The sequence below is a fragment of the Macaca thibetana genome, chromosome 11 (assembly GCF_024542745.1).
Source record: "Macaca thibetana thibetana isolate TM-01 chromosome 11, ASM2454274v1, whole genome shotgun sequence".
NCBI lineage: Eukaryota > Metazoa > Chordata > Mammalia > Primates > Cercopithecidae > Macaca > Macaca thibetana.
Window position 1 is genome coordinate 27,215,468 of NC_065588.1, and position 14,442 is coordinate 27,229,909.

Consider the following 14,442-nt stretch of genomic DNA (forward strand, 5'->3'; position numbering starts at 1 on the left):
TAGAGCCAGGAATGTGGAAAGGGAAAAGGAAAAGAGGGGATAGAAAGCCACAGAATCTATGCCTTTGTTTCCAAAATAATCTATGTCTATACCATCCTGGGCTGAAGAGGATCCCTCTTGAGGGTAGAAGGACAAATGCATGGAGGTTACTTCTCTCTTGTCAGGTGGCAGGTGGTTCCTGTCCTTAGGAGATTTAGAGCTCTAAATAAGGGCCATGGGTATACACATACACACACACACACACACACAGAGAGACACACACACACACAGACATGCTTACAAATGGAAAGCAGAAAACCAAGAAATGCTTATCTGACCTACCTATTGGATTCATCAATTTTCTTAAGATCTTTTCCCAATATTTGTCTATCTCCATTTCCATCTTACAAGATTACAGTTAAAGTTTGCCATGACTCACTCTCAGGTTTTTCACTGTAGAACTGGCTTAAATTTGTATATTCTGTTAAATAAGATGTTTAAGGAATTCTGATGACATGATAGAAGAAATAGGCAGACTTAGAGTTAGAAAGAAGCAGCTTCTACTACCCAACAGATGCAGCCTGACAGGTGCCCACAGACTGCCCACAACTCCCCTGGGTGACTGTGGACCTGGATTAATCCTGGAAGGTGTTTAAGTCAGAAGCCACATGTTCCCTCACATTTATTTATTTATTTATTTGAGATGGTGTCTTGCTTTTCACCCAGGCCGGAGTGTAGTGGCACGGTCTTAGCTCACTGCAACCTCCGTCTCCCGGATTCAAGCAATTATCCTGCCTCAGCCTCTTGAGTAGCTGGGATTACAGGCATGGGCCATGACACCTGGCTAACGTTTTGTATTTTTAGTAGAGATGAGGTTTCTCCATGTTGGTCAAGCTGGTCTCAAACTCCTGACCTCAAGTGATCCGCACTCCTCGGCCTCCCAAAGTACTGGTATTACAGACGTGAGCCACCCACCATGCCCGGCCCCCCAGCATTTATTTTATTTCATTTTTTTATTTTTAGAGATGGGGTCTTACTCTGTTGCCCAGGCTGGAGTGCAGTGATGCCATCATAGCTCACTGCAGCCTCAAATTCCTTGGCCTCAAGCAAACTTCCTCAGCCTCCCAGGTAGCTAAGACTATAGGTGTATACCACCATGCCTGGCTAATTTTCCCTAGCACTTATTTAACACTTATTATATGCCAGGTACTAAGCACTTTACATGTGTCATTTTTTAATCCTCACAGCAACTCAATCAGTTAAATATCATCATTTGCCCCATTCAATAGAAGGAGGAAGCAAGGCATGAACATTTGTATAACTCCCTCACATTCCCCGATCATAAACCCAGAACCTGGATTCAAACATAGGTAGTCTGGCTCAGAGCCCATATCCTGACCTCTACACACTCTTGTCTCAGGAGGCTGACCACCCACCTCCTCCCTGGAAGATTCCTGGGGGAGCTGATCCAGGCCAAAATAAACCCATGTTCTGGTTCCTTGGAAGAAAATCCTTTGAGGGGAACAGCTTGTTCTAAGAGACTTGCAAAAGGTACACATGGTATACGGGACTGGCCTAACAATGGTGTCCACATTTGGGGCAGGCTAAAATGAAATTTAAAATAAGTATTCAGCTTCCTCTTTGGCATAATGGGATCTGGAGTCCTTGCTCTGGCTTTTCATGAAAACTCAGTGACTGCCTTCCAGAACTCTGGGGGCCTAGAAAAGAATTCATAAGTAGTTTCCTCTCCATGCAGCTAGAGTGGAGGTGGTAGGGGTGGAAACTATGTTTTGTCATTACTCATGGAAATGGAGCACTCTGAACTGAATATAAAGAAGAAATGATTTCCCAGCCTAAACCAGCAAAGTTTAGAGTGATCCTGAGGACAGAAGAGCTTCAAAGGGAGGCACCCTCAGAGAAAACTTGAAATTTTACTTATTTATACCATTTCTCTATAGTATATTTGTAGAGCTATTGTATTAGTCTGTTCTCACACTGCTAATAAAGTTATACCCAAGACTGAGTTATTTATAAGGAAAAAGAGATTTAATGGACTCACAGTTCCATGTGGCTGGGGAGGCCTCACAATCATGGCAGAAGGCAAAGGAGGAACAAAGTCATGTCTTACATGGCGGCAGTCAAGAGAGAGCATGTACAGGGGAACTCCCTTTTATAAAACTATCAGATCTCATGAGACTTATTCACTATCACAAGAACAGCACAGGAAAGACCCACCACCATGTTTCAAATACCTCACCAGGTCTCTCCCACAACACTTGGGAATTATGGGAGCTACAATTTGAGATTTGGGTGGGGACACAGCAAAACCATATCAGATATATTCTCTACAATCTGTGTGTGTGTACACACAACTTTTAGTATATACAACTCAGGTCATGAAAGTGCCTGAAACACACTCTTTTTTTGCCATAGAAAAATATATAATCATTTAGGTTTTTCTTTCTAAAGCATCATAGAAATAGCAATGACAGACATCATTGTTAGGATGGTATGCTGAGGAATGTAGTCAATTCTAAATGATAACTTCACTTTTGCTTCCAAAATAAGATCAGGGGATTTGGGGGTCCTCATTAACAATACACCTCATGTTAATTTATTTCTTAGGGCCTTAATTTGACTTGCAGGTCTAGCTTCTCTTGGATTACAATTATTACATTATCTAAGTAGTATAGACTGCCTTTTCTCTTGAAGCAAGATCAACTTAATAAAGATTCTCGAAGTTTTAGAAATGGTAGTATGGAGTGACTTTATAATGTTTTAGGCCTGAAGCCAATAATAATTAAGAATTGGAACATTTCCTGAGATCCATTTGACTTGATGGGATTTGGAACCTAAATATACGGAGTAGGAAGTTTCTAATTTAGAAGTTAAGCTGTTATGATGCATAATTTTATGTGTCATCCTGGCTCTGCCATGTGGTGCTTAAGTATTTGTTCAACATTATTCTGGGGGTGTCCATGAGGGTATTTCTGTATGGACTAGTATTTGAATCAGTAGACCCAGTAAAGCAGATTGTCCTCCCCAATGTGGGTGGACATCATCCTATCCACTGAGGCCTGAGTGAAACAAAACACTGAGTAAAGGAGATTTTGCACAGTCCTTCTCTGCTCCTGGAATGAGACTGGCACTTACACTATCAGCCCTCCTGCTTCTCAAGCCTTCAGACTCAGATTGGAATTATACCATTGGGTTTTCTGGGTCTCCAGCTTGCAGTTGGCAGATCTTGGGACTTCTCAGCCTACATAATTGCATGAGCCAATTCCTTAAAATCTCCCTCCTTTCTATTTCTATTTCTCTTTCCCTCCCTCCTTCCCTCCTTCCCTCCCTCCCTCCCTCCCTCCCTCCCTCCCTCCCTTCCTTCCTTCCTTCCTTCCTTCCTTCCTTCCTTCCTTCCTTCCTTCCTTCCTTCCTTTTTCTTTCTTCTTTCTCCTTCCTTCCTTTCATCCGTCCACCTCCTATTGATTTTGTACCTCTACAGAACCCAGAGTAATACAGCTATTTATTCATTTTTTATCTATTGAAAATATGAAATACTTTAAGCATACGAAAAAGAGGCATCCTGAACCTGTGATGGAAGGCACTGACGGCAGAGCATAGTTTCCTTGGTATTCTTGTCAACAATGTATAATCTCAACCTAATCATTAGAAAATATCTGACAAACTCCAATTGTGGGACATTTGACAAAGTAACTGACAAGTGTCAAGTCAAGAAAGGCAAGGAAAGACTGAAGTACTGTCACAGGCTGCAAGAGACTAAGGAGAAGTAACCGCCAAATGCAATGTGCGATTCTAGATAGAATTATAGAATAAAAAAGGACACTAGTGGAAAAACGGGATATTCCAATACCATCTTTGTTTTAGTTAATCATGTTGTATCCAAGTTAATATCCTGGTCTGATCATTGTACTATGGTTGTGTAAGATGTTAACATTAGGGGTGTAAGCTGAGAGGTATATGGATACTCTGTACTATGTTTGCAACTTCTCTGCAAGTCTAAAATTAGGTCACAATAAAAAGTTAAAGGAAGGGCTGGGCACGGTGGCTCAAGCCTGTAATCCCAGCACTTTGGGAGGCTGAGGTGGGTGGATCACCGGAGGTCAGGAGTTCAAGATTAGCCTGGCAAACATGGTGAAACCCCTTCTCTACTAAAAATACAGAAAATTAGCCAGGCATGGTGGCAGATGCCTGTAATCCCAGCTAGTCAGGAGGCTGAGGCAGGAGAATCATTTGAACCCAGGACGTGGAGGTTGCAGTGAGCTGAGATCACACGACTGCACTCCAGCCTGAGCAACAAGAGTGAAACTCCACCTCAAAAAAAAAAAAGTTAAAAGAATACATTAATGTATAGAAAATGACATGACAAATGCCTATGTACTTAAATCTCAGTTCAAGTCTTAGCATTTTGCCATATTTAATTCATTATATCTTTAAAAATAAAATATAGATAAAACTTAAGCCCACTTTTATTTCTTTCCTGAACCCCTTCTTTCCTTGCTTCCCTTTTGAGCATTGTTCTGAATTTGATGTTAATCTTGTGCATGTTTAAATGCTGTTTTACATATTAGTATATTGTTTTACCTTTGAGGACAAAAACTTAAGTAAATTTGAAATAATATTTAGTATTATATACTAGTATATACTTAGTACATAATACTACTGAACTGTACACTTAGAAATGATTAAAATGGTATTTTTTTCTTTTATTAAAGTTATTTTTAATTGACATTTATATGTTTATGGGGTACAACATGATATTTGGATATGCATATTGTGTAATGGTCATATCAAGCTAATTACCATAGCCATCATTTGAAATATTTATCTTTTCTGTGGTGAGAACATTTGAAATCATCTTTTTTAGCCATTTTTAAGTATACAGTATATTATTATTAACTGTCATCGCCTTGCTATGCAATAGAGCACCAGACTTATTCCTCTTGTCTAACTGAAACTTTGTACCTTTTGACAAACATCTTCCCTTTCCCTCTTTTCTCCCCAAAATGGTAAATTTTATGTGTATTTTACCAGTAAATAAAATTAGGGGGAAAAAAGAACCAACATAAATGGGCTTCAAGTGATGCTCTTCAGAAACAAGGAAGTTGCCTTATTTCAATTGCTTATTTTGTTTTGTAAGAATTATTGTGACAAGGACTTCCTTCTTCCAAACCAAATTCTTAGCTGAAGTATTTATAATGTTTGTTTTCGGGGGCAGGGAGAGGATGGGTATGATTTCCTACGCTCTGTTTGTATGTTCATTCCCAGACACAACCTTATCACGGCTCATGTACTTAATTAAAGTGGGGGGCAGGTGGTGAAAATAGAGTGTGTCGGTGTACGCAAGGTTAAACCGCATCATACCGCTGCCAAAGGCTACACACTCTGCTTGGTGCTTTCCCATGGCTGGTAGTTTAATTTTATGACAGCCTCTGAGTTGTGTATTTTCATTCTAATATTAAGTTGTGCAATTTAGAGGACCTAGATTTGCCTCCAGAGTCCAGAGACTCCCTGCAGCTCTGCTGCCGCTTTTGAGAGCTGACCTCCACTGAGTTGTTCATGCATCATGAGTTGACATAGTCCACTGGGCTAATAGAGGGGAGCTACAGGTTCCCTCTCCCACAACGTTACCATCTAGCTTGGCCATGAATGCAACTTACAGACTGAGTTCTGCTGTATAACATTTAATGGCCAGCAGGCACAAGAACATCACAGAACCTTGTTCTGTAAGCTCCAAAACTGTGCTGTCCAACAGGGTGGCCACTAGCCACATGCGGCTACTAAAATTTAAATGGAATTAAGCAAAAATTGGTTCTTCAGTCACATTAGCCACATTTCAAGTGGTTAGTGACCACCTGTACTAGTGGCTACCTTATTAGTCAGGCGAACAAAACATTTATGTCATCTCAGAAAGTCCTGATGGACAGAGCTGCTCTAGACAGTCCCTGTGCTCTGTCCTTTGGTGGATCTGGAGAACACTGAACAAAAAGTTTCATTAGCAGCAGATGGGACAATATTCTAGCATCAGGATTGGGCTAACTTTCTTGATAGCATCAGGTGACCAAACTTCCTCCAAAGCATCTAGAAACAGGACTATCAGATTCCAGGCCCTGCATCCTGCCACTTCTAGCAGCAGCAGGTTCATTTTTAACCTGGCTTTGCTGCATCTATAAAATAGAGATGATAATGTTCTCTTAATTTTCCTTAAGAGGATATCAAGTACTAGTATCTTTAAATGTTGATAGGCTGTTACGTCTGTCATACCAATTCAGAATTTAATAACATATACACTGCATACTCAAATTTTCAGTCTTTCATAGCATAAGAAATTTATTAGGAAACTAGGACTACCATGACCACAGATGCTACAGACTGCATGCCGTTCTGACAGGGAGAGCCATGACCAAAGAGCAGTATTTTTTAGCAAACAGTTCTACTAAAAACCAATATGAGAACAGAAGTAATCAAACATGTTTGAGACATTAAATGCAGGACTGTGACTCCATATTGCCATTTACTGTACTTTGTGTTACAGTATATGAAAACTAATCCCCCATCTATAGAATGTTAAGCTGACACCCAAGACAGTCAAAGCCTGCCATAATTCAATATCCCACACTATTTTCACAACCAGTGAATGATTTCACCTGTTAAATAAAAGCGTTTACCCTTAAAAAATGTGATGTGATGAGGTAGGATTCTCTCTTTCTTAAAAATATTTCTAGAACTACTAAAAAACTTCCATTTACAAAATAGTGGGTAAAAATATTCCTCTAGATTGTACAAGGAGGGAGTCAGGGACACTGATAAGACATAGCATGTGATATCGTCAGACTTGGTGTCTTTCTCTGTGGCTTCACCCAACGCTGGACTCTCCTTGTTTTTAGTGTCTCCATTTTCTGCAGATCAATCTTTAGTTTCTTGATCAGCCACTTCAGCCTGTTTTTTCCTTTTTCCCCTTTTGTTTGCTTTTTTTTTTTTTTTTTTTTGTCTGAAGATTTATCCTCTCCTGCTGCCTTTTTGGGCTTTGTTTCACTTTGTAGGAGCAGGTTTAGTGGACCACTTTGCAGATCTCTTCATGGGGGTCTCCCTTCACCGACGCTTCAGCTGGGCTGACCTTCCTCTTGGACATCTTGGTGGCACGGAGGGTGTGGGCTGGGTGTCTGCAGGCTGTGGTGCACCGAGAGCCTTCCTGAAACTGGGCTGCCTGGCCACAGCTGCTGCTGTTCCCATCCAAGAACTACAATTTTTTTTTTTTTTTTTTTTTTTTTTTTTTTTTTTTTTTTTTTTTTTGAGACGGAGTCTCGCTGTGTCTCCCAGGCTGGAGTGCAGTGGCGTGATCTCGGCTCACTGCAAGCTCCGCCTCCCGGGTTCACGCCATTCTCCCGCCTCAGCCTCCCAAGTAGCTGAGACTACAGGCGCCCGCCACCACGCCCGGCTAGTTTTTTGTATTTTTAGTAGAGACGGGGTTTCACCATGTTAGCCAGGATAGTCTCGATCTCCTGACCTTGTGATCCACCCGCCTCGGCCTCCCAAAGTGCTGGGATTACAGGCTTGAGCCACCGCGCCCGGCCTAAGAACTACAATCTTATATTCAGCATGCAGCCAAGTACTTCTAAAGCTCTGATCAGGACTGCATGTCTCAGATTTTATTTCAGAAAACCATAGGTATGGAATATCATATTTTATTATGAAGACCTTTTAATCTGCTGCCTTATAGAAGTCTCAACTCTAAAACTCTACTCATGACGTTAATCCCCAAACTTGCTCCTCCTCCAGTGTTCTTTAGAAACAGCATCGTCATCTGCCCATCTTCTCAGTACCACAGGCTGGCCTCATCCTGGACATCATTCCTTCTCTCACACACTTTCATTCCTGCATCCAGTCACTCAGAAAGTCCCATCAGTCCCATCTCCTGACATATGTTACATCTGTCTACTTCTGTTGCCTTCACTGCCTCCACCTTGTCCAGTCTACCAACCCTTAACTGGCTCTTCCCACTTTTCTGGGCTCCCTTCTGGTTATTATTGTATAGGAGGTGGAATTTTTTTTTTTTTTTAGAAACACAAATCATATTGTGTGCTTAAGACCCTTCAATGGCATCCCACTGTTTTTAGAAGAACCTTTAAATTCTCAAAATGGTCCCATGGGCCCTGCATGACATGGCCTCACCCACATTTTCAGCCTCATTTGCAGCCATTTCCCTGTTTGTTCTCTATACTCCAGTCCCACTGACTGTTTCACTTCCTGAACTAAAGGTATTTAAAGCCACTGCTCTTCACTGAGATACTCCTAGACGAATATCCCAGGGGTATCCATAGAGAAGACACTGAATGTGACACTTGCAGATGACATTTTAATTAAGATTAAAACTGACAAATGGCCCCAGTCTATTGCTTTTTGAAAACGAGGTCTTGGGAAAGAACCACTACTTGTCCTTGGAGCGCCTGAGCGAGTTAGAAAATGGTGCCCCTCCAGGTGAGTGCAGTCTCCGAGCTGCATGGATTGGATTTCAGCGTCTACGCACCCAGGGTGAGGCACTGTGTGAAGGACGTGACCTGCACAGCCAGAATGGTGACCTCCTCTGGAGATCTCAGTCGGTTTGCTTCCAAATTAAAACAAATTTGGAAGCAAATTTGGCTAGGATGACATTGTATATTTACCTTTCCAAGCCAGCATGGTTCTGTCTATGCTGCTAGCTCTGTAGCTGTTGTTTTTCAGAGTTGAAGACCAGGTGTGATTTACAACCTCGAATGTCTCTAGCTGCTGGCATCTAAGTTTGGCACTGAGCACTTAAAGCCCCCAGACTGTGGTGTTTTACTGTGTGGAGGAAGGCCTCGTTGGAGAGGCACAACATTTTTTCATCTGACATGTTTGCTCTTGTGGAAATGGCTTGAAGTATTTGAGTCCTGGCAGCAGAAAACATGGGAGGAGACTTAATTCTTGCTGAGCATGAATCATCCTATACAAATTAAAAGTGATCACTTTTAAAAGCAGTTTCATTGCTGGTATAAAACTATTTGTCAATCATTAGATTGCTTTGATGTGTATATCATATATCTGTGTGTCTCTGCCAGCATCCTAGCATGAATCTCTCCCTGAACAAACACTGAATAAATATGATTTTGCTTATTACTGATACTTTTGTCTTTGACTTAGAGACAGTTTTGTTTCTTGTTTTTAACTCTGTGTTGAATATGGTTCTGTTATTTTTCTGTTTTTTATATTTATGGAAGTGCCTAAATTTTACTAAGGGTGAGGTGGGGAATATAGGAAAGTATGAAAAACAACCACACACGCACAATTCCTTTGTAATTTCAAACGCTATTGGACACTCTCTGGAGGTCATTGTCAGATCTCTCAGTAGGAACAGAATTTGTATCTGGGAGCAAGTAATCAGTCTGTAAATGTTTGTTATGATACTGGAATTACCAAATATGCTGTATCTAATCGAATTTCATTACTGAGGCATGAAAGGCAGTTGGTTGAATGTTGTCACTGAAAAGAATATATTGTGGCCAGCAGATTGTTGCCTACATAGCGCTTATATAAAGACCCTATATCCAAATAAGGTCACATTCTGAGGTCCTGGGGCTTAGGATTTCAACATACAAGTTTTGGAAGGAAATAATTAAACCCATCTCACCATAGTTGAACCTCAACACAAATTAGCCTCAGGAATCAAGCTGTATTTATTTTGTGTTTTTCAGCTATACTTATTTTGGAATTGTCTATAAACTGAACCAATTTCCATAAAGTAGTTGAATTTTATTCCTTTTTTCCAGACCCAACAGAGCTCATGGTATTGGTTCTGCGGTCAACATTGTGCTCGCTCTCTTGCTCTCTCGTGTTCCCTGACTCTCTCACTTTCTCTCTCTCGCTCACTCTCTCTCTCATATGTTTCATGAGTCATTAGGCCAAAAAGTGTTAGGTAAATGAAAGCAAATATGACAGCAGCACCTTGAACAAGGGGACCATTTCTTTCCCCCTCAAGTCCGTGACCTGTAACATGTCTAACATTCCAGTTCTGAGGATTTTAAATGTAATTAGTTGATCTGTAGTGTGTTTTCACTTGACACCTTGCTTTAGTTACACCATTCTTGCATATCCCTCATTTTCCACGTTAGCCTTGTTTAGTTGTGCAGTTTTGACATTCACAGCTCTCCAGTGCTTTGGGCTGAATGTTTATTCCAAGAACTTGCAGATGACTTTTCTAGCAGATCATTCTGATGTTGTCGAGGGATGCCGTCACAGGTGCAGGTTCTCGAAGCACCTTTTCTACTATCTTCCTTTTCTACTCTGGGCCTTTCCCAGTTTCTGGGAGGTCAAGGCATCTGCCAGGCCTCTCTCTCTGCAGCCCACTGGCATCAGTCATACTTGTATGCTCCATCTGTACTTTATTGTTTTTTGTTTATTTTGAGACAGGGTCTCACTCTGTCACCCAGGCTGAAGTGCAGTGGTGCAATCACAGCTCACTGCAGCCTCAACCTCCCAGACTCAAGTGATCCTTCCACCTCAGCCTCCTGAATAGCTGGGACTACAGATGTGTGCCACCACACCCAGCTAGTTTTTGTTTGTTTTAATAGAGACAAGGTCTCACTGTGTTGCCTGGCTGGTCTTGAACTCCTGGGCTTAAGCGATCCTCTTGCCTTTGCCTCCGAAAGTGCTGGGACTACAGGTGTGAGCCACGGTGCCCGGCTCCATCTGTACTTCAAAACTCACCCCACTCCCTGTTCCCGCAGCACGTCATGTGCTAATGTGACTGGTATGTACCCTCTTAGCTTCTGGGCCCTGAAATGCAATTCATATTTTGTTCCCCCTATCCTTAGAGATCTGGTGGAATGGAAGATTTTCTTCCTTTTTATTACATGAGTCAAATTTTTTCTCTTCTCAAGTATATTCCAAAATATCAGTAACCTGTTAATAAAATGGCTTATCCCTTCAGAAAACAGAATTTAGGGTTGGTTAGATAATACACATTATCAATCATCATCATCATCATCATCGTCGTCGTCATCATCATCATCATCATCATCATCATCATCCATACCTCTCTGAGGCTGTAGCGGGGTGGAATAGCATGAGCTATTGATTGTACCTGAGCAGAGGAAGGTCTGGAACCCCATCTCTCTGAAGAAATTAGGTGGCTTGAGAGGCCATCTTAGATCTGCACAATTTCAGTACCAAAGACCAAAACCCCTTCATAAGCTACAATTAGACTGTCCCTGATTGCCATGCCTGGCTTTCTGTTGGAGAAAATCCTAGAGGAAAATGAAAACTCCCAAGGAGCTGGGTAGCCAAGAGAGGAGCCCAGACCTTCCATCTTCCATCTGGTGACCTGATGGTTCTGGCATTTGACCTCTCTGAAGATAAGAAACCCTGGGTATTACACATGAATTCCAATATCTGAATTGACAAAAGTACTCTCTCCAGGGTAGATATGCTATCAGAGCTTAGATGTAAGGATGTTTTAAAAATTTCATTCAGAGACCTGAAGTGTCAGGCCCAGCAATATGTATTTGGCCCTTGATGTCAGTCCTGTGAGCTAGCTCTCCAGCACTAGGGACTATTCTTGTGTTTAGATCCTCTCTTCTTGGGGTAGATCACAATCAAATAGCTCCCAGTTCCTTCCTTTGGGAAGACAATAACCTTGCCTTCCCCACACACATCCATATAGCAGTACTCCTCGGACTGCACACCCCAGGTCCAGAATAGTCAGGGTGGCTACTCTAGGACGAATCTCTCTTCTTATCTCCTGGTAAAATGGTTTTAGCAGATGTTTGTCCCTGGCAGCTGTTAGTTTCTCCTGTCATCACTATATTAAGACATCCTTGGCCAAGCATGGTGGCTCATGCCTGTAATCCCAGCACTTTGGGAGGCTGAGATGGGAGGATCACTTGAGCCCACAAGTTTAAGAGCAGCCTGGGCGACACAGGGAGACCTTGTCTCTACTCAAAATAAAAATAGTAGCCGAGTGTAGTGGTACGCACCTGTGATTCCAGCTACTTGGGAAGCTGAGGCAGGAAGATCACTTAAGCCCAGGAGGTTGAGGCTGCAGTGAGCTGTCATTAGGCCACCGCACCCCAGCCTGTGTGACAGAGTGAGACTGTATTTTTTTTAAAAAGGAAAGAATAAAAGACCTGCTAGTCCAAGAATTCTTTAACTTTTTGCTTACACATTGGGGCCTTCCTTATTTTTTATAAGGAAAAATAAATTTTAACACTCTATTACTCTTTAATAGAGGGCAGGAATTGAAGCATCCTGAGGTGAAGATAATTCAAAGACATCCAATATAGATGGCATAAATAGCAAAAATTTGAAAAGTATATTGTTCCCCAGCCTTATTTTTAGGCTCAAATAAACACCCCATTAGGTAGAATGTATACCCCGATCACTTAGAATACTCAGTTTCGGGGGGCCACTTAAAAATAAGGCAGATGCTGTACTTTACTAGGGAAAAGGTATGTTTCTGGCAGGTAGGATCCCTTCACCAGGTCCATGAGATGGACTTGATTGGAAGCAAATACAGAATTGGAGATGGTCAATTGAACGGAAGCTCCTCAGTTCCTAGATCAGTTTCTTGTATATGGTAAATGGGTAAATGGTAGGTAAATGAGAAATACTCTTTGAATAAAGTGTAGGTAAAGGAGAAATACTCTTTAGCAGGTAAATGAGAAATATCTGTGAATAAAGTACAGTTGTCCCTTGGTATCCATGGAAGATTGGTTCTAGGTTCTCCTGAGGATCCCAAAATCCACAGAGGCTCAAGTTCCTTATATAAAATGATGTAGTATTGGCATATAACCTACATACATCCTCCTATATACATTAAATTATCTCTAGATTACTTGGAATACTTACCACAATCCACATGCTATGTAAATATTTGCTATACTGTATTTTAAAATGTGTATTTGTTTTTCTTTGAATGCTTTAAATCTGTGGTTGGTTAAATTCATGGACATGAAATCCATGGATATGGAGGGCTGACTATATATATCTGTATGTATATGAGTAAATGTATGAATTTATTCATGTCACTTTGGAGCACTAGTCATATGAGACATAGTAAAATGTGGAAAATCCTGACTATATTGGTCTTTTGGTAGCCCTGCCCACGTCACTCAACATGTAGCTGTGGTAAAAGCAAGTTTTCAAGTTCCTGTCAAGACAGTTCAACACATTTACTCCCTTCTGCTTCTCTGACTCCTTCATTTCCTCTCTTCGGAAAGTTATGGGTTGTCAGAACTTTTATTGAAATGAAAACAAAATCTAAGTTGATATTCTAAGACATGAGTCAGAGTCAAACAAGTCCATTAATATTCTATTCTTTCCTATGCAGTACTCCAAAGCATGTTTGGTAATGACAAAGGAATAGTTTTGTTTTGATGGATACAAATAGTTATTTATTATTTATTTCATGATCACGATGGTAAGTGTAAACCAAAAATAAAATTCCAACCACCTGAATGGACCCTTCCTCTCGGCCAAGGGCATTCCAAAGTTAACCCAAAAAATTAGTTTAGACCATGATGGGAAAGGGGAGCCAGACATGACTCATTATTCCCTCCTCCTTTTTGGAATTACTGATAGAACAGAGTCTTTTAAAGTCTGATAAGAAACATTAACAATCTATTCTCCGAAGCTTCCTACCTGGAGGCTTCACCTGCGTGATAAAACCTTGGTCTCCACAACCCCTCATCTTAACCCAGACATTCCTTTCTATTGATTCTAAGTCTTTAGATAATAACAACTTTTTCAACCAATTGCCAATCAGAAATTCATTGAATCTACCTATGATCTGGAACTAACCACCCCAGTCGTGCTGCATTTCTGGACTGAACCAATGTAGATCTTACGTGTATTGATAGATGCCTTATGTCTCCCTAAAATGTATAAAAGCAAGTTGTAGCCTGACCACCTTGGGCACATGTTCTCAGGATCTCCTGAGGGCTGTGTCACAGGCTGTTGGTCCCTCATATTTGGCTCAGAATAAATCTTTTCAAGATATTTTACTGAGTTTCACCCTTTTATTTATTTATTTATTTATTATTATTATTATACTTTAAGTTCTAGGGTGCATGTGCATAACGTGCAGGTTTGTTACATATGTATACTTGTGCCATGTTGCTGTGCTGCACCCATCAACTCGTCAGCACCCATCAACTCGTCATTTACATCAGGTATAACTCCCAATGCAATCCCTCCCTCCTCCCCCCTCCCCATGATAGGCCCCGGTGTGTGATGTTCCCCTTCCCGAGTCCAAGTGATCTCATTGTTCAGTTCCCACCTATAAGTGAGAACATGCGGTGTTTGGTTTTCTGTTCCTGTGATAGTTTGCTAAGAATGATGGTTTCCAGCTGCATCCATGTCCCTACAAAGGACACAAACTCATCCTTTTTTATGGCTGCATAGTATTCCATGGGAGTTTCACCCTTTTCATTGCCA